The sequence below is a fragment of the Tachypleus tridentatus genome, chromosome 1 (genome assembly GCF_004210375.1).
Source record: "Tachypleus tridentatus isolate NWPU-2018 chromosome 1, ASM421037v1, whole genome shotgun sequence".
NCBI lineage: Eukaryota > Metazoa > Arthropoda > Merostomata > Xiphosura > Limulidae > Tachypleus > Tachypleus tridentatus.
Window position 1 is genome coordinate 159,801,683 of NC_134825.1, and position 23,763 is coordinate 159,825,445.

Genomic DNA, 23,763 nt, shown 5'->3' on the forward strand with positions numbered 1-23,763 from the left:
GCAGGAAAGTTTAACTGAAATAACGTTTTCAAATTCTTGAGAAATCAATTGAAAACAGTGTCACTGAACTGATGTGTTATAATACAGCAGGTACGAGTAGCAAAACACATTGAAATCACAATTCGCTTACGTGTTTAGTTTGAAAAATTATAAATCTTATCGTATCAAGTAATCTTTGTATAATTTAAAGTTATTCCTTCTATTTAACATAAATACAGTCATCTTACCGCTTATAAAAGATGTATTTTTTCTCAACATTTTCATTCGAACTATGAAGGTGTTACTGTTTTTATCTTATATTTTTCTAAGAATTCAAATTCGAATACTTTAGATCTTACTAAAAATATCATTACAAGAAATTTCTCCAAGTACATTTGTCACTTTTAAGTACACTGATTGTATAAAATTTTTAATTGTGCAAGTCCTGCAAATTGTTATTTATAAAAATTCCGTTAAGTTAAGGCTACTACGTTTTTGTTAACTCGAAGAGGTTGCGGTGGGTGATGTTGACGAGCTGATTTCCAGTCCTTCACTGCTAAACTAGGAACGACTAGTGCATATTGACCTCGTATGAAACCAAGCTAAGTCCTAAATAATCCCACGATATTTATTATTGTCTTCTTTTATATTGTGTTTTTTTAAGACGATAAGGTATACAGGTATCTTATATTCTTTCCTGATGAAAATACGATGCTATTTGAATACAATCTTCATCTCGTTCGCTGTATCTTCGAATTTTTTATCAGTATATTAAAGCATGATCATTATACGTTTCAGCATATCTCACAGATGGCAGTCATAGATCCCATATAAATACATACTGTTTTTATAGGTTAACACATATTTTATTGGCTGCAAATGTCTTATCTACTTTGTGGGTTATGCAGTTCTTGTAAGGGTTGGTTGCTAATAAACATTTCCTGCAGTATTTCTTCTTACTGATATCTATACACCTATCGACACCGAATTTTGTGCTTTATAATGTGCAGTACCATTAATAGTTTATGAAATGAATTCTATCGAATGACGTGAAGAGTCCGGAAAACTGTTGATACTGATTAAAAAAATTGTTGAAAATCCAAAAACTGAATTCTATATTAAAATGTTACATATACAATTAAATCAAATAATAACAATAATATTAATAGAAGAGTTACATAACGTGACAGTTTTCCTCTTCCCTGTTTACCATAAACAGGTAATTCTATATTTTAAAATATTCTTAGAAAGAAAAACGTAAGACCGTTTGCAGTATTCAAAGGCCTTTTCAAACGTTGTGAACAGGTAACTTTTAGAGACCGTTTTATGGAAGAAAACAGAAAAGACAAACGGTTCGATTGCATTTTTAGTAACGTGTAAGCAGCTGCCTCGTGACCTGCTGCTCGAGGTGTGCTACATTCACAATGGTTTTCGTTGTTCTCATCTCTACTTGGAGCGAATAAAGAGTTAACATTTACGATCAAAAGGATATAAAACACAGAACTTTATTAAACAGCACAAAACCAATTACAAGAAAAGAAGGAAAATCGCTCAGAAATTTTATAACGTGACATATCTGTTGCATTAATATACTTCCTGTAACCCACCGTTCATTGCGTAAAATGATATAGTAGCTTCGTTTCTTAGCGTTGTATTGTACTGTTCCTTCAAGATTAGAGCTTGATTATTTGCTTGGATGTTTCTTTTGAGAGTAAAATGTTTCAAATGCCTCCATCTCATCACTATCTCTTAACTGAAACAAAGCAGAAAACAAAACATCAACATACTTTACATTGAGCCCGACATAATAGTGTCTTCTCTATAACAGCAAACACTGTATTGAATGACTTCAAGCATCGACAACAAACTCATAAACTGGTATTTATATTCTACTTTTAAAAAAACTCTACACTGTTCATTAAGGTTATTCTGTGATGTTGTTGTTGTTTTTTTTAATCTTGTCACGTTTCTGAAAGTCGAAGAACAGCCTACCAGCATCTCATCAGAGTTCTGTTCATTCATAAGTAGTTTAAAGTTTTAAAACTACTTCAAAGCAATTCCTCCTCAGGGAACGATCGGTTCAGATCAAATAAATTCTGGCAAGGTCGAGCCATTAGCTCTAGGTTTTATTCAATTAGTATGTAATACTTACGATGTACCTGTATCGTATGTAATAGCAATCAGCTTATATACGAGCTGATCTAACATTTTGTAAAAATAAACAACTTATTATCCGCTGATTGTAATCTTGTTTCAGTTAACCAATCATTTTTACAACGTATTTACGTCTTTTATTATTTAAAAAAGTAAATACACGATCGATATTGAAGCAAACAGTTCGAAAAACAGCGAGAAACCTACAATCTAGTTCTTTTACAGTACGATTAATATAAATTATGTTCAACCACATATCAAAATGGTTCTGTTTTACGTGTTTCTATGTTTTATGTTTTACAGAAATGCTCATTAGAATGTTTGTGTGTGTGTGTGTGCGTCTATTGGAAAATCAAAAAACCTAAAAGAAAAAGATTACAGCGTTCTGTAACAACTATTGTATCTCGGTTTCCCTGGAGCTGTTTGTCGATCTCTGTGTCTGAGAGTTTTTTTGTAGTTCACTAAAGAAAAAAAACGTTTAACCTGATAAAAATGAAATCTGCGTTGTAAAGAGTAAATAACCCTAATGGTCATTTCATGTAGTGGCCCGGTATGGCCAAGTGTGTTAACCTGATAAAAATTAAATATGTATTAAGGTTATGTCTTTTCTTTCTGACGTCTATTTTTGATTTTGATTTTTTTATATATAACATTTTTGCCAAGAGCGGAAAATGGACAACAACGTACGTTCTTAAACAGCTGATTGTCACAAACGTTACGATATTATTTGAACATTAAACATATCAACACAAACGACCATTATTATTGATCATCACCAAGACAAGAATTCCACAGTGGCATCAAATACAGTACAAAGTTAGTGAATATTTGTATCTTTCCTAGATATGTAGGTATCAGTAACGTTGTGGTAAGACAAGCATTCCTACTTAATAAGGCCCGGCATGGCCAGATGGGTTAGGGCGTGCGACTCGTAATCCGAGGGTCGCGAGTTCACATCCCCGTCGCGCCAAACATGCCCGTTCTCTTAGCCGTGGAGCGTTATAATGTTATGGTCAATCCCACTATTCGTTGGTAAAAGAGTAGCTTAAGAGTTGGCGGTGGGTGGTGATGACTAGCTGCCTTCCCTCTAGTCTTACACTGCTAAATTATGGATGGCTAGTGCAGATAGCCCTCGAGTAGCTTTGCGCGAAATTCAAAACAAAGAAGCCTACTTAATAATATTTCATTGTATTCAGTGTGATGCGAAGTGTTGCATTAGAAAATACTCTAACCCAGATTTTAATAAAGAATACAAACAAAAACAAGCGATGTTCGAATACTTCGGATATTTAATGTTAAAAACTATATATATAGTGGTAAACAGTCCAGAGGATCATATAAACGCATTAATACATGCCTGGCTCATAGAACTAAGTTATGAAAACGCTGAGAAGATATGAAAAACTAGACCAGTCAGTAAGGCAAATGAATGTCTCTGCTAGATAAGTTTCAATAGGAGGCTGTTGGCGAAATTTGTTGTAGGGCTGTTACGCGGAAATTCTTATGTTTATTTGTTTGTAGCTAAGCGCAAAGTTACCCAATGAGCTATCTGTACTCTTCTCACCACACGTATCGTAACTCAGTCGAAGCTTTTGAGTTCATGTTGAGCGTTGAGCTGTGAAATGAGCTATCGTTGTTGATTGAACTCATCATGAGGATCTAGCTCCAAATTTTAGCGTCGTAATGCATCAAGCTTACCGCTGAGCCATCCGGGAAACGATAAAAAAAATCCTCTTTCAAAAAAAATTTAGTGACTAAAATAAAGAAACTTGCTTGGACAAAGTAATAACGGTTTTGTCTAGATTTTCGACTGCTCAGTATTATAACCGATAAATATTACATTGATCAACGTGTCACCAGGGGCAATTGATACATGTTGAACTGCAAATATTACCCCTTCTTTCTGACCATGGTATTTTGACAAAACAGAAAGAAAATAAATTAGTTTCAGCGTTTGGAAAACTTGGCAATTTTCATTTTAACTTGAGTATTTTTATCTATTAGTTTTCGAAAAATTACTAGCGTGGAAGTTTCAAGTAAGTTTGAACACAGTTTTTGTTAAATTCGTTTCGGTATGGGAGCGTAAAATTAACAACAACAACAACATTTTCCGCATTATTATAGCACAACAAAGTGAATAGGCTTACAATCGTATTCAAACACCAAGTCAATCCTTCATCCAAAGTTTTCTTTAGAAAAAGTGTCGGACTTTTGGTGCGTGTCATTTTCACCAATAAACTAAATTGAATCTATTTTGAGATTTAGAAAACATTTTTCTACAAGTTAATACGATAAGTATTGACTGATGCATAATATGGCACTTTTATGTTTTTGTTTGGGTCTTTCTAAAGAACTAAAGTAAGGCACAAAAACTGCACATTCCACCAAAGTGAACTCTATTTGTCAGTTGTTATTGTTTTTATCACCAACCTAGCCACACAGATCAGATCTAATATAATACCATAGTTCGCAGTCGGCCTCGTCACGTTATGTGTTTTGTTCTAACATATGAGGTGATAGCACATTTCAATTTCTTTAAGCATGTCTTTTTGAACATGTGGCGCCAGCTCTAATTACGTTCATTTATATTTGTGGGTTGAAGTTTATTTGGTTTACTGTTATAGTACTGTAATGTCTAAATAAAATCTTAGAGTATACGTCTACGAACAGTACAGAACAAAGTGTCAAGACATTAGAACAAATTTATCAGCCTTATTTATCAACAAAATCTATGATCTTAATTAGGGCCCGACATGGCCAGGTGATTAAGAAACTAGACTCGTAATCTGAGGGTCGCGGATTCGAATCCCTGTCACACCAAACATGCTCGCCCTTTCAGCCGTGGGGGCGTTATAATGTTACGGTCAGTCCCACTATTCGTTGGTAAAACAGTAGCCCAAGAGTTGGCGGTGGGTGGTGATGACTAGCTGCCTTCCCTCTAGTCTTACACTGCTAAATTATGGATGGCTAGTGCAGATAGCCCTCGAGTAGCTTTGCGCGAAATTCAAAAAACAAATAAACAAACAATTTGTGGAAAACTAGGCCTAAATTTAGTGTTAGAATTATGAGTATGGGATCTAGTTTTAATAGAGTAAAAACGCTAAACTTTTTCCATGTGATTAATGAAATAGTGTGTGCTCTTTTGTACTATTATAATTATTTCTTTATTTCTACAGCTGTTAGATTTTATTATTCAAGAAGCTTTCAAGTCAATAACTAATCTCGAAAACACGGTCGAAATTCTATCATAAAACAGTATTAAGAAACATTTAAACCGTTAACCCTCTGTGTTTGTGGCTAAAATCTAGTAATGTCAAATTACTCTGTGTCTGTAGCTGAAAATTAGTGTTATTAAATCACGAAATCGATATCTCTCTGTGTCTGTTGTTGAAGCTTAGTATTATCAAAATACAAAACTTGTACCACTCTGTGGCTTAATATTAGTGTTATCAAAATATGAAACCGTTGTCAAGACGTTCCTTTTTCTTTTCTTAAGCTTCATTAAGCCTGAAATATTTGAACTTGAACTTGTGGTTTGGTTTGTTTTGAATTTCGCGCAAAGCTACACAAGGGCTATCTGCACTAGTCGTCCCTAATTAAATAGTGTAAGACTAGAGGTAAGGCAGCTAGTTATCACCACCCATCGCCAACTCTTGAGCTACTCTTTTAGCAACGAATAGTGGGATTGACCAAACATTATAACGTCCCCACGGCTGATAGGGCGAGTAGGTTTGGTGCGACGAGAATTCGAACCCGCAACCCTCGGATTACGAATCAAGTGCCTTAACCACCTGACCATGCATTTAACTTGTGAAGCAATAACTAAAATAACAGTTAGAAAGTGGATATATGTCGCTGGTGCAGCGGTAGGTCTACGGATTTACAACACTAAAATCAGCGGTTCAACTCCCCTTGGTGAACTCAGCAGAAAGTCCGAGGTGGCTTAGCTGTAAGAAAAACACACTACACTCACTGTTATGATTAAAATTAAAAGCAAGTGGTTTTAGTAAATGTTTAACTTTGTGTTTGTTGTCTCTAAACTTATGATAATCTTATATATTTCAAGGTATTATATATATATATTTAATGAAATAAGGTTTTGGCATATAGAGCTGATATAATCACACCAACATTTCTGATCATAAATTATACTTCGCAGATTGTAAATCTTAAAATTGCGTGCATATACATGGCTGTCTTTAATACATATGCAGAACAGTTCAGTTTTCTACCACTTGGTTTCAGAATTTCAGAGTGATGTTTTCTTTAAGAATCATCAAATATTATAAATAATCACTTTGTTTAAAAGGAAAAAAAAAGTCGAACATTTCTGGGTATCAGTACAACATACTTATAATACATGTAGCCTAGTTCACTGTTGATCCCAACTGGTAAGATTCGAACTACGGAAGTTATTAAAACCTGGCCAACTTGAGTTTCGGTCTGAATTGAAACTCGAACACGAAGCGAGAGTTCAAGTCACAAGATTGATGTACTTTGAAAGCTAAGATACCAACAGCGAACGGCTCTCACAACAATTCTATTCATCATGCTTGTTTAAACTCCGCCCTCAAATGAAACCAGTATACCGTGAAATATTACTCTACCAACTGTTTCATGGATTTTTTTTTGGCAAGTTGGAAATTCATGATACCAGAAAATGTTTTAAATAGTCACGCGTTTTCATTTTAAAATATTTATATATATTTCTATTATTTATATGTATATGTGTGTATGTTTGCATATTTATGTGACGTTTTAACTTCACGAGGAAAAAATGTCGCCCTCTGAAAATTAATACCAAAAATTTTGTTTCTTTTTCGCTTTAAAATATCTTCCACACATTCCAAGATTTCCACAACTGGACGTGTGTGTACCTTAAATGGAAAAATTAGAATCAAAACTGAAACCGAGTCACACGTTCGTTCTTATCCTTCTCTGCAAGTATGTTAAATTACGTTAATTACGTTGGCCATTTCAGTTCGTCATAAACACAGGCATTTATAACGATATGTTTTCAAATATGGTCTCTACCTTATCATCAGACGTCCTTCTTCAAGTAGAATGTTAATTATTATGAAATAAGATCTTATCGTATGAATTTTTGATACAACTATAGTATAAATTTTAACGATAGTTCCTTGTGTGAATGAATTAACAATGCGCATTTTTCTATGTATTTTACGTTGAGGCGCTTCCAATGACTTACTCAGCACTGTTGATTAGTAGGCTTAACGAAGCGGTGATCGTTTCGTTACACGCTTTTAAATTTCGATTTGTAATTTAGTTACGAAATGTTCCACTTGTAAGTACTTTACTTATTTATAACAAGTTAAATTATATGATACATTTTTAAAGCGCAAAGCTGCACAATAATCTATTTGCACCGTGCACACCGTATGGATGGAACTCCGACATTTAGTGCTATACGTTCTGCGTGGATGTCATTAAATGGTACGAAAGTTTAATTAAGTTTCTTATAACACACAGCTAACGTTCAAAAAATCATGCTGTGATTTTCAATATTAATTAATTTCCTAAAATATGTTCCCCCCTGGTACAGCGGTGGGTTTAAGGATTTATAACGCTAAAATCAGGGGGTTCAAATCCCCTTGGTGGACTCAGAAGATAACCCACTGTGGCTTTGCTATTAGAAAAACACACATTCCTAAAATATTAAACGTTGTAGTATTGCATTGTATTGGTGTTTTAACCCTCTCTGCCTCTATTTACAGATGTAAGTACATAAAACTAAATAACTAGACTTATCAATAAGGAAATCTTCAAATCATTTTTGTTATTTCCCAGTGAGGTTTCTGTGGTTTCTCCACTGAATGCGATAGAAAAAAAAAAAAGATTGTTCCAGCATCAAAGTTTTGTTTGCTGACTTACATAATTCACTTAATATAATCTCTCTTAGTTGTGAAAATGTTCGCTTTTATGACATCTAGCTCGGTAATAAAAAGTCCGCTTTTATTATATCTGCCTCAGCAGTAAAATATTCGCTTTTATTATATCTATCTCACTTATAAAAAGTCCACTTTTATTATATCTATCTTAGTAGTAGAAAAAATGTTCGCTTTTATTATATCTATATTAGTGGTAAAAAGTCCGCTTTTATTATATTTGTCTCAGTAGTGAAAAAACTGTTTGCTTTTATTATATCTATCTCAGTAATAAAATGTCCGCTTTTATTATATGTCTCAGTAAGTAAAAAAGTCCGCTTTTATTATATCTAGCTCAGAAGTGAAAAGGTTTGCTTTTATTATATCTAAAAAAAACAAATACAGTTTTTCAAAACTCTAAGGTAAATTTAAGAGTAAAAAGGTTAAAAATTCGTATGTTTATGTAAAATATTTGATTAGTTATTAGATTAAAAAACAACTGAGTTGAGTAGAAAAGTGATTAAATTTCCTCTTCTTTAAAGATGTTTGAAACTTAGTACCTGATGCTCGTATCCGAGATGAATCATTCTGTTTCGATGTGTATTCCAGATGTTTTACTTTCTATAAAAAAAAAACTAGTTTCGTAAATTTTGTTAGCTCCCTCTATGGTTATTCTGTTACTCCACACAAAAAATCATTTTATCCATTGATTTTCTAGCCACAGAAACCTAACCTTTGAGGAATGAACATGATATGATTTCAATATTGTCATAATAACCAAATAAGCTTCATCATTCTAACCTGAATTATCCTAATCAGTCAGAAGCCATTAGACCGGATGATCTTTCTAGGACTTCACTTATATGCTGCTTGCTCAACGTCATTAACGACGGAATGGCACGTGCCGCTTCAGCTGATGCACTGACGTGAAATGAACAAAACAGCCAACTGATGTCTTGATCTAAATTCCTAGAAGGATAAAATGGAACTACTCAGAAAATGTTCACCAGCAATCCGTATTTATTTACAATGCATCTTCACCGTCTGTTAGGGTTAGCTTAAAGTCATTTTCCGACTGTAGTTAATAAGTTCTTTTAATATATTTTTTGTGCTCTTCATCGAAGTCTTAAAATCTGAGTTCTCTAGATCCTATGATGATAAAAAAAATTCTGTTTTTTTATCTTTCTTATCTGTATTTCATACACTACAGCCCTGGGAACTCAGAAAAAAATGTTCTTTGTCTGGTTAGTCAACTCTCCTAGAACCCATTCCAGCTCGTAATGATTAAGTTAGCTGCTTTCGGCAGTTGATTAAAAGGGTAATTCATAGGAAGATATTCTCAACATTTCCCAAAGAGAGAGGAAGAACTGTTTGGTCTTTTACTGAATTACCATAAGACTCTCGGGAGAACTGAGAGATGCTCCTTATGGTTAGAGGGCTTTAAAACCTCCAAGTGGAATGTTGTCAGCTCGAAACAAGGAACTCTGAATTCACCTACATCGTGTACACCAAAAGCAGTCGAAGCAAGCAAAGCTTAACTAGAAGGGCCATCAGTAGAGTGTATACCTCCGCAACGCATCACTAATATCACCCTCTCTTAAAAAAAGTAAGAAAACGTATTCCTATGTTTGTCGTTATCAGTGGGCCATTTTTGGCAGAACAATGAGGAATATTATCTTGTTTATATATATCCACTAATTTTCATCACTGAGTTAGAGAGCAGCATAACGTGAACAATCATTCTCCATATCAATATATATGGATTTTTTTTTATTTTGGATTTTCCAGAAATTAATCACTTCTAAGTTGGGGCATAGTCCAACTCTGGTAAACAATCCATTCAATCTTTTTGTGAGAAATATCGCTAGCAAACACACACACAGGGGTGGAATCAACATTTGTCCACCTTCGACGGCGGAGTTAACCAGCATCAAGAGTAATCTTATAGAATTACGGTCTTTCATATATAATTACTTATAGGGATAATATAAACTACCATGTTAGTCTAATTAATAACAAACAACTTACCTGTGATTACACTGCTTGTTAACAGTAAGATAATCAATACCGTATGCCTACATTAATTTATATTGTGAGTGCAATAAAGATAACACACTTCGAAATAACATTCTTAGTTAACATTAAAGTGATACTGTTTTGTTACCAAGACAATATAATCCCTAAGAGTACCTTTATTTAATCCGATTATAAGTGCCGACAGTGTTATATTTGAAACACATAGTGATAGTGGTAACACAGTTATGCTCAGAAAAAAACACAACAGCATAATATCTGGAACACCTAACGTCAAGCGAGAATAAGTATTACCTATATAGACGTTATATGACGTCAGAAAGGTACTGTTCAAAAGGATTGTTTTTTTAATTTCGCACAAAGCTACACGAGAGCTATCTGCGCTAGCCGTCCCTAATTTAGCAGTGTAAGACTAGAGGGAAGGCAAGTAGTCATCATCACCCACCGCCAATACATGTACTACTCTTTTAGCAACGAATAGTTGGATTGGTAGTCACAGTATAACGCTACCCCGTTTGAAAGGACGAGCATATTTTATGTCATGCGGATTCGAGCGTGTGACCCTCAGATTACAAGTCCAACGTCCTAACCGCCTGGCTATGCCGGGCCGTTTGGCAAGGAGTAATTCCTTTATTCAAATCGATTTTTACATTCGTGTATAAAGCACTACATGAGTTATTCAGTCTTTACTCGTATTCCTAAAATCGCGTCATAACCTAGACTGCTTTAACACAGTTGTTGTTTTTTGATGTTGTTGTTGTTGTTGCTGATTTATTGTTGTGTTGAGAAACAGAGCTATTTTATTGTGTCATTTACATTGAAGTCTCCCGCTAGTACAGCGGTAAGTCTACGGACTTACAACACTAAAATCACGGGTTCGATTCCTCTCGGTGGGCTCAGTAGATAGCCCGATGTGGCTTTGCTATAAGAAAACACACACATGTAAACTGAATTGATCCATGTGAAATATTAGATAGGTTTTAGATAGGTTCGTTATCAAGTAATTTCTAAACTTTGGACTATATACCCCTAAAAATGGTCCCACCAAACCGTGCACTAAAACATCTGAGAGAAAACAGTTGGAAAATGGAGACAAAACATAAATCGTCTTTTATTGTGTTTTTCTTATAGCAAAGCCACATCGGGCTATCTGCTGAGCCCACCGAGGGGAATCGAACATCTGATTTTAGCGTTGCAAGACTGTAGATTTACCACTGTACGAGCGGGACGCAGAAACCATCTTTTAATTTCATTCCAAACAAAATGCTGTAAAATTCAAACATAAAGCCGTAATAAATAAAACGTCAAAAACTTTAGTCCACGAAAATATACATAAACTGGATATTCTGGATGTCAACTTATATGTAGTTGTTAACCAACTCGTTTTGATTAATACGTTTTCTCTTCCTTCGGGTTTTTTTTTCTTACTTTAGAATTTACTGAAGTGTCAACATAGCGAATGATGGATTACCCAAGTCTGAATTTTATATCGCAATTCTGAGTATAGATAATATGGAGACAGACTGGCCGAAGTGAAATGGAATAGTTTCAATAATAATATTATTATTGCATGAAGATTTCTTGTATTAAACTATGATTGTATAGAAAGCAAAGAATTATTGGAAGTAATGCTGGATTTATGTTACCATTAAGTAGTCTGAGAAACATCAGGATCTGGTGGATTCAGCACATGAAGGTGGATCTGTTTTCACAAAAGAACAAACCGTTTAGATATTATAATGCATGTATTTTTCTTTTTTATGTAAAAACGGCTCGTTCGGGCTGAGAATATATTTTACGTAGAGGAACGAACAACGTTTCGACGTTCTTCGGTCATCGTCAGGTTCACAAAGAAAGAAAGAGGTAACTGACCGGAAGTTGACCACATGTTTGAAAGGGGTTGCGTAACTGAGTGTCGGAATGTAGAGGGCGGTGTTAGATGTTGGAATATATAATTTTATATTATTTATTTTATTATTTTTAATATAGGTACAAAGGTGTTCCTTTGTATTGGTTTATTTTGGGCTTGAGTTGTTGTATAAGTAAGGCTTCTTTAATTTTGCGTTTGTTTATGTTTGTTATTTAGTATTTGAGTGTTTTCTATGGTTATGTTGTGTTTATTAGACTTGCAGTGTTCGAAAACGTGTGAAGGTGACTTTTTATGTTCTTTGAATCTGGTTTCCATTTTTCTACTTGTTTCTCCAATACAGAAGTCGTGGCAGTTATCACATTGTATTTTATAAATAATGTTGGTGTGGTGTTTGTCAGTGTAGTTTTTACATAGTATAGACCTCAGTTTTGTGCCTGGTTTTTGAATAAATTTGGTATTAACTGGAATGTCATATTTTGTTACTAGTTTTTGCCAAATGTTGTTTATTTTTCTGCTGATGTCGGGAATATATGTTATGCAGCAGTATATGGTTTCGTGATTTTTTGATTCGTGAGATATATTTACTTTTGTTGGTTGATTTTGCTTTTACAGTAAATACAACGAAATTATTTTTCGTGCAATGTATTTTATTTCAAATCTCAAGGGTAGCATCACTTATCACAAAAAAAAAGTGTTGTTGTTTTTGTTCTAGGTTAACAATAAGCTATGCAAATATAATTAATTTTGACAATAAAAGTGGATCAGTTTTCAGTGAAAATGTGAATAATAAACATAATCAAAATTCTGAAAGATTTTAATGGACTATTCCTTGTTTCTTAAATATAACAACGTTTCGGGCTTAAGAATTTGTCAGTATAGAAATGGAATGAAGCATAAGAACACAGTAAACTTCCATCCTACAGTAAATGTATATGTATATATTGTAGGGTTATTACGACGGTTGTGACACTTAATATACTAATTTATCATCTGTGATTCTCGGGCAGTTGTTTACGTGGTGGCGCTCATCTCCTCTCCAGATGCCCTCCCCTCTCATTTCGCAGTGAAAGACTAGAGGGAAGGCAACAAATCAATACCACCTTCCGCCAACTTTTGGACTACTCTTTTACCAACGCCTAATGAGATTAACCGTAACATTATAATGCCCTCATAGCTGAAAGAACGAGTATGTTCAATGAGAGGGAATTGAATCCACGACCCACAGCTTGTGAGTTAAGCACCCAAACTGCAAGGCCATGGTTGTCTTTCTACAATACATACACTACTGGGCCCGGCATGGCCAAGCGTGTTAAGGCGTGCGAGTCGTAATCTGAGGGTCGTGGGTTCGCATCCCCGTCGCGCCAAACATGCTCGCCCTTTCAACCGTGGGACTTTATAATGTGACGGTCAATCCCACTATTCGCTGGTAAAAGAGTAGCCCAAGAGTTGGCGGTGGGTGGTGATGACTAGCTGCCTTCCCTCTAGTCTTACACTGCTAAATTAGGGACGGCTAGCACAGATAGCCCTCGAGTAGCTTTGTGCGAATTTCAAAACAAACAAACATACGCTACTTAAACTACAAAACAAGAAATCTGAAAGATTTTCGTCGTATTATTACATTTATTTTATCGTAAGTATTTTTTTATTCCAGAATGATGAGTTAGCTTGAAATGTTGACTTTATAAATAATTATGAAATATCGATTAGTTTGTCATAGTTAGTTGAAAACAGACCTTAAAACTAAAGCAAGTAGAAGATCGTCGTTCCTGTATATTCTGTAGCTTTGCGCGAATTTCTAAACAAACGCATACACTCAGTGGCCACTCAAACGTACTGAAAGTCCTTCCTTTTCCTACCTTTTCAATGTCATCTTAACTCTAGCACATTGATATCCATCCAAGATTAGTTTTGACAGGCATTTTGCAAAACGTTGCTATTTATAGATTTTCGGCACGTTTACAGCTATAGAAAGTTGTGTTATGTTTTTAGTTGTTGTTGTTGTTATTTAAAAAAAATAAAGTTAACTTTAGATTTAATAGTTTGTTTTTTTTATTCTGGTACATGTCTATTTATCTTCCACAACTACTTCAGTTATCTCTATGACTTACCTTACGGGTACAAGCATGGTTTATTTGATTGACTCATTGGACTGTATATGCAAATATTTCTGATTCTAGATGTGGTGCTACAACTTTCTTCTAGGGGTGCGTTATAAGAGTGTCAGTCAATCTCGGCTTTCGGTTGAAGGTATCCACTTCAAGCGATGAATATGTTGTGGATTGGCTGTCTTCCTTGTGATCCGTGTTTCCAAATTAAGAACAGAAAATGAATGAGTCATATAGGTCTCTGACCTGGTCAGTTACCTCATTGTGCATATAGATTGTCGCTTAAGTGAACAAGAAAACTAACTTGTCATAAAAATCATTTACAACTAACACTGGTTCCTTAGTTGTCTTCCGAGATAACTTATACAAATGTTTAAATAAAACAAATTAGAAATAATTAAATCAAATCACATACAAAAATCTCCAAAACAAAACTGAATTTAATATTGATGATTTAATATTCATCGGACAATTACTAATTTTTTGAGTGACAGGGAGCATAAGAAAACACGAGATTAAACTTTTAACTTTAACGCATAGAGAACATTATTATGGGTCACTACAGAGAATAAATTTCATGTACATTGTTTGTGAACCCGGGTTAGAGAATAGCTAACTATACGATAAAAAAAAAAAAATATTGTGTTACGGGCTATCTCGCGTGTGTAGTTATTCCAAATACATCAGAGAAATCAAATGACCAATCGGTAACCGCATAATGGAGCATGGTGTGGACTTAGGAAACAGAAACACCAATACATTCTTTGGAATAATTATACAACAGCACAGAATAATCGAAGGATGCCCTATTTATGTTTTTACTGCAAAAGGTTTGGAAAACAACAACTAGAGTTAATAGAAAAATACTGGAAGCGGCTAAGACTTATAAGCTCAAACTAGGAATTGGAAATAGACACACCCAGCTTATAATCAAAATTGTATATGGCAAAGAGTCCCTTGTATTCTTTGTTTTTGTATTTCTATATTATTATCATTTATCTATTTATTTTAAGTGTTTCTATTCAAAAGTGAAAATACGTTATGCATTTTAGTACGTGTACATAAACATTCATTTTCTGTTGGAATGAAAACAATGAAAAACGAATTCATCAAATCCATGCCTTCATAAATAATTAAAAGAAATACCCGGATAAATAAAACGTAAAACTTGTTCCTTGTCGGATATACAAAGTGTATGTTTATGTTGCCATTTAAGACTCATAACAACTCCTGAAGGAGATCGAAAACTAACTCAAAAAATGGTTTCTATTACACGTATGAATATGGTTAAAATCAGTTATAAAAACTTTCGTTCTGATATTACTCATATTAGAATAAGTCGTCTGTTAAACATAGCCTTTTTAGAGTTGAATATCTTTGCCCCCGGACTACAAACATTTAAATAAATTTTTATACCGTATATTGCTGTGGTATTATATTTATTCTGTGTAATAAGACGTCTTCTCATGTTCATTATTAGTGTACAACCGACAACTATCTGACGTTGGCCTAAAGCGGAAACGTTCCTAAAGAATTCTGTTTTTGGTTTGCATTCAACGTCTGGTTTCGTTTTCTTAATTTATCGTTTCTTTTCTTTTATTCAAACATGTGAACATATAACAGTTTCTATAAAACAACCAATTAATAATAAACATTTTCCTCATAACTTTTCATATATCGACCTTTTTCTTATATTATATTATTATATAATTTTTGTAAGTTAATATTTACAGCTGATCAAAGCAAGGTACAAACAAGATTCGAAATAAATATCAACTCAGTAATAAATATAGCTATTTTAAAATATACTCATTTATTCAGTTCCGGTCGATAAAAATTAGAGTGTCTTGTTTCACCATTTGTTACTTTCGGTGTCAGCAACGTTTTCGAACTTAATCCCAATAATGTATCATCAGGTTCAGCCAGCTTAGGAGATTTAGGTTAGTTTTGAGTGAATACGTTAAGCTACCAGTGCAAAATTAAATTAATGATGAAATGCAATACAGATAATTTAAATACACAAACACGTAAAAACTAATGTCAAGTTTTTGTAGTACTGCAGGCTTTATGTGTCTTTTTTGAAAACTAGTCATCAATATATAGAGAAATATAATATATTATCTTCCTTAATAACGACTTGTGACCAATTGTAACCCACAGTAATTATTATAGCAACGTCAAGTGTTTGGTAAATTAATGTGGCACACGCAGTAAGACAGGGATGGACTAATTGTAATTAGGGCCTGAAGCTAATTTTATTTTAAGAGCCCTTTACTATATATTTTGTATTACCAAAATATGTACAGTTCATAGTAAATTTACACAATTTACATTTATAATACTTAGTCTGTTTGAAAAACAAACATTAAACCTCAACACACTGATAATGATTCTTCTCATCAACAACAGCAATACCAGTGCACAGGCTGATATAAAAATCGTAAATGGGAAATAAAATACTGACAATTAGAAGATAAAAACAAAAAATATATTGAATACGTCCTAATAATTATTTTAAATCTGATATTTTAATGTCACGTTCCCTATACACGTGTTTGCCGTATTGACTTGATTACAGAGTGATCTTGAATTTAAAGCGACCCCCATATTCAGAAACCATGAAAAAGAAAATGTGAGCGTCATAACGTTCTTTTAGGACCAAAAATCAATGCTATAGCTAAACAGTCTGTAGTTGGATTAGTTTCAAGAAATAGCAATGACCTAGAGCAAATATCTTGCTCGTATGAGTAGATAGAAGGCATCTGGACATTCAGGAATGCAACAGGCTAGGGTAGAGAGAAGGCATCTGGACATTCAGGAATGCAACAGGCTAGGGCAGAGAGAAGGTATCTGGACATTCAGGAATGTAACAGGCTAAGGTAGAGAGAAGGTATCTGGACATTCAGGAATGCAACAGGCTAGGGTAGAGAGAAGGTATCTGGACATTCAGGAATGTAACAGGCTAGGGTAGAGAGAAGGGTCCTATAGTCGGCCGCAATTATATGGCGACTGTACATTTTACAACCTAATTATAAATCAGAAATCATCGCCTTATAATCGGGCCAATAAGGTATATAAATTTTATTTCTGAGCTGATCATCTCCCCTTTAAGCATGGGTCCTGAAATTTCAGCCTCAATGTTTATCTTTTTTTCTAGATATTATTGTTATTAATAGTGAATTTTTCGAAATTAATTATTGTATGTACATTGGAACTAGTGTTTACCATTTATCTTTGTTTATTAGTTTTTGCTATCCATGCCAAGTATGGATGGTTAAAGTCGGTTTCCTATGTTAGACACATCTCAAAGCATGCTCAAAAGAAGATAATCATTGAAGCTAAAAATAATTAACAAAACCTCAGACACCTAACCAATGACGTACTGCTGTCAATATATAGGAAACTATTAAGCAGCTTGCATCAGTAATAAAGATTCAAATAAGCATTTCGATTAAAAAATCTCTGAAATTCAAACACTATATTTAGAGTTTTCTTCTCCATTGGCACAACTAAAATTTCTATTATATGTATTGTTCAACATAGTCTCTAAGATGTGAAAACATCAGAGGTGAGGTACTTTTACTCGTATTCAGTCTTGAGCTAAGACTAGCTCTTTGGTGTGTTAGCTAAACAGTTGTTTTTGTTCTTTGTGTATGTAAAAATGTAGCTTTATCTCAAGGGAACTTTTAAAGTATTTTTATAAAGCTGCAGTAAAAATTTTTCTACCAAAATAGGAAAAATTAAATGTTGCTACAATAGGCATATACAAGTAACAAGTTACTGATATTAAAAGCAAATCAGTTTTTACCTAAACTAGGCATTCACAAACATTATACTTAAGACTAATGGTTATGACAGTAAGGAACAATCAAGAAGAAAGTTTGTAAGCCACTTTAAAATCACGTTACATTCCATAATAGTGTAATGTCTGAAAACACGGTAATCGGAATTAACCACGGAATACAATTACTAAAGCATACTTCAAATAGGTGCAGTCTGATTCATATTCAGCTGGACAGTTTTGTCATTATTGTAATCCTGTTAGAGTTGTAGACTGATGATGAGTTAGATGCACAAAAAACACAGGAAATTTAAACCTAAGGATGTTTTCAATTTGCTTTATGGCAAAATTATTCATAATATCTACTTTAATTCGTAATTGCTGACCAATGAAAAGGTAACCAGTAATAACCTACCCAGAGGAAAGGTACCCTAACAAGAAGGAAGATAGCCAGCTTGTAGTACCCAATCAGAGAGAAAATAGCCAGTCAGTAGTACCCTAACCAGAGTGAAGATAGCCAGTCAATAGTACTATAATCAAAGGGAAAGTAGCCAGTCAATAATACCATACCGTCCATCATCCACGTTCAAGGACCCACGTTACTTTTATAACGCATCCATATCTTAAAATGTGGGAAATAATTTGTGATGCCACAAGTATTCGAAACTGTACTATCACCTCTAAAATCTAGAACACTATCACAGGGCTAATCCACGGAAAAAACTTAATAAATATAAAATTTGAGTTTGACATATGGTACTAAAATTGTCAGCTTCATGAAAAATATGAGTCTTAAAACGATTTTTAAACATTTTTTTGTGAATAGCATAAGACGTTTATCTTGTTATAATTAAAGTTCAAACTTCATTGCCCAAAGAATATCATTGGGCTTTAGAAGGAATTGAAAAGTGGTCCATGAAACAAGTAAAACACTATGATAGGCTTGAAGACAAATAATAAAACACAAGATCGTAAAAATATACAGAAATTTTAGTCTGTCAAAAGTACACAGTGTTAGAGTGAAACATAACATTGATTAACATTAAAACAATTTATATAACATTGAATTAAAATAAGACGACAGAGACGTTCTTATTATATTAAGATATTATCATTTGGAGACCGCAATTTGTAGTAGGAACGATTGTTAGAATATTACGTACACTTACGCTAAACAAATATTTAGTTTATGTTGTTTTTTTGAAAAAAAAAAAAGAGATGAAAACTATTGTAATCTAAGATTGTCCATAGAACAATTCTCATCCCAATGAGCTTGCTTAATCCATGTGGACATTTTACCATTTTCAGGGCCGGATTAAGACCTTTATGGGCCCTAAGCACTGAAAAGATTATGATGACCCATATATATGTAATTTGAATTAAAAGCGATACGAAACCGTAAAATAAATGTTTACCTTTCGAAATGAAACAAAACTTAGATGTATGCTGAAATTAAAATAATGTTTCTTTGTTTTGGGTTTGGTGCCCTAAGCACGTGCTTAGTCTGCCTATTGGATAATTCAGGACTTGTCATTCTCATAAAACATGTTAGACTGGGCAGACCATAAAATGTGGTTAAAAAGGCATTGATAATTTGGAATGGAGTCATTTACAAATGTTTAAAATCGCAATCTTGTCATATGAGTTGGCCAGATGTAATACAAATTTTGCCTTGACATTATATTATATATATTAATTTGAGAGGACGATCAGTACGCTTCTTAGAAAACTAGTATAATATTATATACAGTCCCCTTACAACCATCACATACAGTCTCTCAGCAATCATAATATACAGTCCCTTTACAGTAATGGCCCGGCATGGCCCGGGTGCTTCAGTCGTATTCTGAGAGTCGCGGGTTCAAATTTTCGTCACACCAAACATGCTTGCCTATTTAGCCGTGGGAGTGTTGTAATGTTACGGGCAATCCCACTATTCGTTTGGTAAAAAGTAGTCCGAGAGTTGGCGGTGTGTGTTGATGACTAGCTACCTTCCCTTTAGTCTTACACTTCTAAAGTAGGGGCGACTAGCGCAGATAGCCCTCGTGTAGCTTTGCGCGAAATTCCAAAACTAGATAAACCCTTTACAGTAATCATACACAGTCCCTTTAACAAACAAATAGTTTTCTTCAAATGATTAAACTAGAAAGTACCGCGTCTGTTCGCTCATCGTCAGAATCAGATTAATGGAATCATATATTGTGGTATTCGAATTTATCTAATCAAAATTTAGGAGTAGTTTAAAAGCCAAGCGTGCCGATTTAAAGGGGTAAAAATAGGTATTCAGACAGTTGTTAATTGGAAACGATGTGAGAAGCCTGAAATGTCATCACGATTACAGAAAGCCGGTTCTTCCTGGTCTGCTCTCAACTTCGTAATCACCCGCCATGTTACAAAATCCATTTAGACTGGCAGATATAGATAGAGCGCTAAAGCACATACACATGAAGTGAACACAGCAAGGAACAGTGGATGATGATATTCTTGCTATTAAAGTGTGTTTCTTACTCATTCATTACTGTCATGTTTAAACTGTTCTACATATTTGTTAAAAAGGAAGTTAGACGGATATGTCAGGAAATAACGTTTATCGAATATACAATAACTTTTTGATCTTAAGTACTTAATTAATTAATTAGATGATTTATTTTATTTTGTGAATAGAAGACGTTAATGTACACTTTCTTTGAATTGTGGCTTTTTATCTTCTTATCATCTGAAAGTACAGTCCAATTTTGTAATATTTAGACCGCACTTTTTACTTGTCCAACTTCATGCGATAATATGTTTGTGTTATGACAAGCTTTTAATTTACACAAATTTATGCCCCTAGATGTGTGTTTAGAAAACTTTTGATTTCAATAACTTTATGCGGCAACGGCAACATATGTGTCAGAATTTTTTTTTTTTTTACACGGCTTTTCCGTGTAGTCTAGATCTATGGCTCACAGAAAGCAAATACCTGTTAAACTCTCTCATATTGTTTACAGTTTCCGAGTTATTTTAATTTCTACATAATTTCACGTGACTAATTAAAGTAATAATAATAATAAAATTATACAGTATAAACTGCTTACCAGACGCCCACCGCTAGTACAGCGGTAAGTCTCCGGATTTACAACCCTAAAATCAGGGGTTTGATTCCTCTTGGTGGGTTCAGCAGATAGCCCGCTTTGCTATAAGAAAACACACACACACACACGCTTACCAGACATCTCGATCATTCGTTAACCGTGACAGATACGTTGACTAACAGGAGTTAAACTACAAGGGTACCATATCTATATGATAGGAAAGACCATATCTATATGATAGGAAAGAAAAGGAAAACATGAGGTATCAGAGTAGACTTTTAACCTGCCACCAGGTATATTAAACTTATTATTATTCAGTAGTACAGTTCATCTAAGATATCACACTAAAAGTCTCAAGTTTCAATTTTGAGAAAGTACGCTAGGAAGCATTCAAGTCTTGTAGCATTTCATAAAATATTTGCTGCACCCTCTAGAGCCCGACATGGCCAGGTGGTTAAGGCACTTGACTTGTAATCTGAGGGTCGCGGGTTCGAATCCCCGTCACACCAAACACGCTCGACCTTTCAGCTGTGAGGGCGTTATATAATGGAATGGTCAATCCCACTATTCGTTGGTAAAAGAGTAGCCCTCGTGTAGCTTTGTGCGAAATTCAAAGCAAACCATACACCCTCTAGTGGTACTGTTCGTATTATCTTTGGCAGGTCCATTGAGTTATTTCACGACAGTGTGTCTGTTTATTCGTTTGTAATTAAAACAAAGCTAAACACTAGATTATCTGTGCTCTGCCCGTCACGGGTATCAAAACTCGGTTACAGTGTTGTAAGTACACAAACATACCGTTGAACTACTGGGGACAAAGTCTTTCAGGAAGACGTGTTTCAGCTAAATTATAAAAAATGATATCCTTGTGTTCGACTAAAGTTACGGGGTTTCTAAAGGAACGCGATTAGATTATGTTATTGTTGATTTTGGTATTGCTAAAATCAAGGCCAAAGATTTTTGTTGTTAGCTTTTCCAGTTTCAGGAGAGAATTCATGTTCTTTATAACAGAGTCATGTCGATGTTGTCAAAAGGTTTATAATCATTATTATTAGAACAGACGCTTTTGGAACAAAGACCTTTGTCACAAGATATAGTTTATTTATTGTGAGATTGGTGAAAATTTGTATGTGTTACAGATACTGATACTTTTAGTTTAATATATTTGTTGTGAAAGTGGTGAGAGTTTGTATGTGTTACAGATACTGATACTTTTAGTTTAATATATTTGTTGTGAAAGTGGTGAGAGTTTGTATGTGATACAGATACTGATACTTTTAGTTTAATATATTTGTTGTGAAAGTGGTGAGAGTTTGTATGTGTTACAGATACTGATACTTTTAGTTTAATATATTTGTTGTGAAAGTGGTGAGAGTTTGTATGTGTTACAGATACTGATACTTTTAGTTTCATATATTTGTTGTGAAAGTGGTGAGAGTTTGTATGTGTTACAGATACTGATACTTTTAGTTCAATATATTTGTTGTGAAAGTGGTGTGAGTTTGTATGTGTTACAGATACTGATACTTTTAGTTTAATATATTTGTTGTGAAAGTGGTGTGAGTTTGTATGTGTTACAGATACTGATACTTTTAGTTCAATATATTTGTTGTGAAAGTGATGAGAGTTTGTATGTGTTACAGATACTGATACTTTTAGTTTAATATATTTGTTGTGAAAGTGGTGTGAGTTTGTATGTGTTACAGATACTGATACTTTTAGTTCAATATATTTGTTGTGAAAGTGATGAGAGTTTGTATGTGTTACAGATACTGATACTTTTAGTTTAATATATTTGTTGTGAAAGTGGTGAGAGTTTGTGTGTGTTACAGATACTGATACTTTTAGTTTAATATATTTGTTGTGAAAGTGGTGTGAGTTTGTATGTGTTACAGATACTGATACTTTTAGTTCAATATATTTGTTGTGAAAGTGGTGTGAGTTTGTATGTGTTACAGATACTGATACTTTTAGTTCAATATATTTGTTGTGAAAGTGGTGTGAGTTTGTATGTGTTACAGATACTGATACTTTTAGTTTAATATATTTGTTGTGAAAGTGGTGTGAGTTTGTATGTGTTACAGATACTGATACTTTTAGTTCAATATACTTGTTGTGAAAGTGATGAGAGTTTGTATGTGTTACAGATACTGATACTTTTAGTTTAATATATTTGTTGTGAAAGTGGTGAGAGTTTGTATGTGTTACAGATACTGATACTTTAGTTTAATATATTTGTTGTGAAAGTGGTGAGAGTTTGTGTGTGTTACAGATACTGATACTTTTAGTTTAATATATTTGTTGTGAAAGTGGTGAGAGTTTGTGTGTGTTACAGATACTGATACTTTTAGTTTAATATATTTGTTGTGAAAGTGGTGTGAGTTTGTATGTGTTACAGATACTGATACTTTTAGTTTAATATATTTGTTGTGAAAGTGGTGAGAGTTTGTGTGTGTTACAGATACTGATACTTTTAGTTTAATATATTTGTTGTGAAAGTGGTGAGAGTTTGTATGTGATACAGATACTGATACTTTTAGTTTAATATATTTGTTGTGAAAGTGGTGAGAGTTTGTATGTGTTACAGATACTGATACTTTTAGTTTAATATATTTGTTGTGAAAGTGGTGAGAGTTTGTATGTGTTACAGATACTGATACTTTTAGTTTCATATATTTGTTGTGAAAGTGGTGAGAGTTTGTATGTGTTACAGATACTGATACTTTTAGTTCAATATATTTGTTGTGAAAGTGGTGTGAGTTTGTATGTGTTACAGATACTGATACTTTTAGTTCAATATATTTGTTGTGAAAGTGATGAGAGTTTGTATGTGTTACAGATACTGATACTTTTAGTTTAATATATTTGTTGTGAAAGTGGT

General features: G+C 33.9%; 1 protein-coding gene and 1 long non-coding RNA gene across 7 annotated transcripts in view; one reads left to right on the forward strand and one right to left on the reverse strand.

The window, feature by feature from the left end:
- The window catches only part of LOC143228975 (XK-related protein 6-like), a 103,301-nt gene that overhangs the window by 23,812 nt on the left and 55,726 nt on the right, over positions 1-23,763 (forward strand). The window lies entirely within an intron of this gene.
- The window catches only part of LOC143228982 (uncharacterized), a 44,905-nt gene continuing 22,603 nt past the window's right edge, over positions 1,462-23,763 (reverse strand). The window contains exons 3-7 of one of the 6 annotated variants that reach the window (XR_013015591.1): positions 20,886-20,984; positions 14,031-14,213; positions 8,820-8,987; positions 8,579-8,639; positions 1,462-1,732 (exon numbers count right to left, since the gene is read on the reverse strand). This is a non-coding gene — a long non-coding RNA (uncharacterized LOC143228982). The remainder of the gene's footprint in view (positions 1,733-8,578; positions 8,640-8,819; positions 8,988-14,030; positions 14,214-20,885; positions 20,985-23,763) is intronic. The other 5 variants (XR_013015589.1, XR_013015595.1, XR_013015592.1 and 2 more) reach the window with 5 other exon arrangements.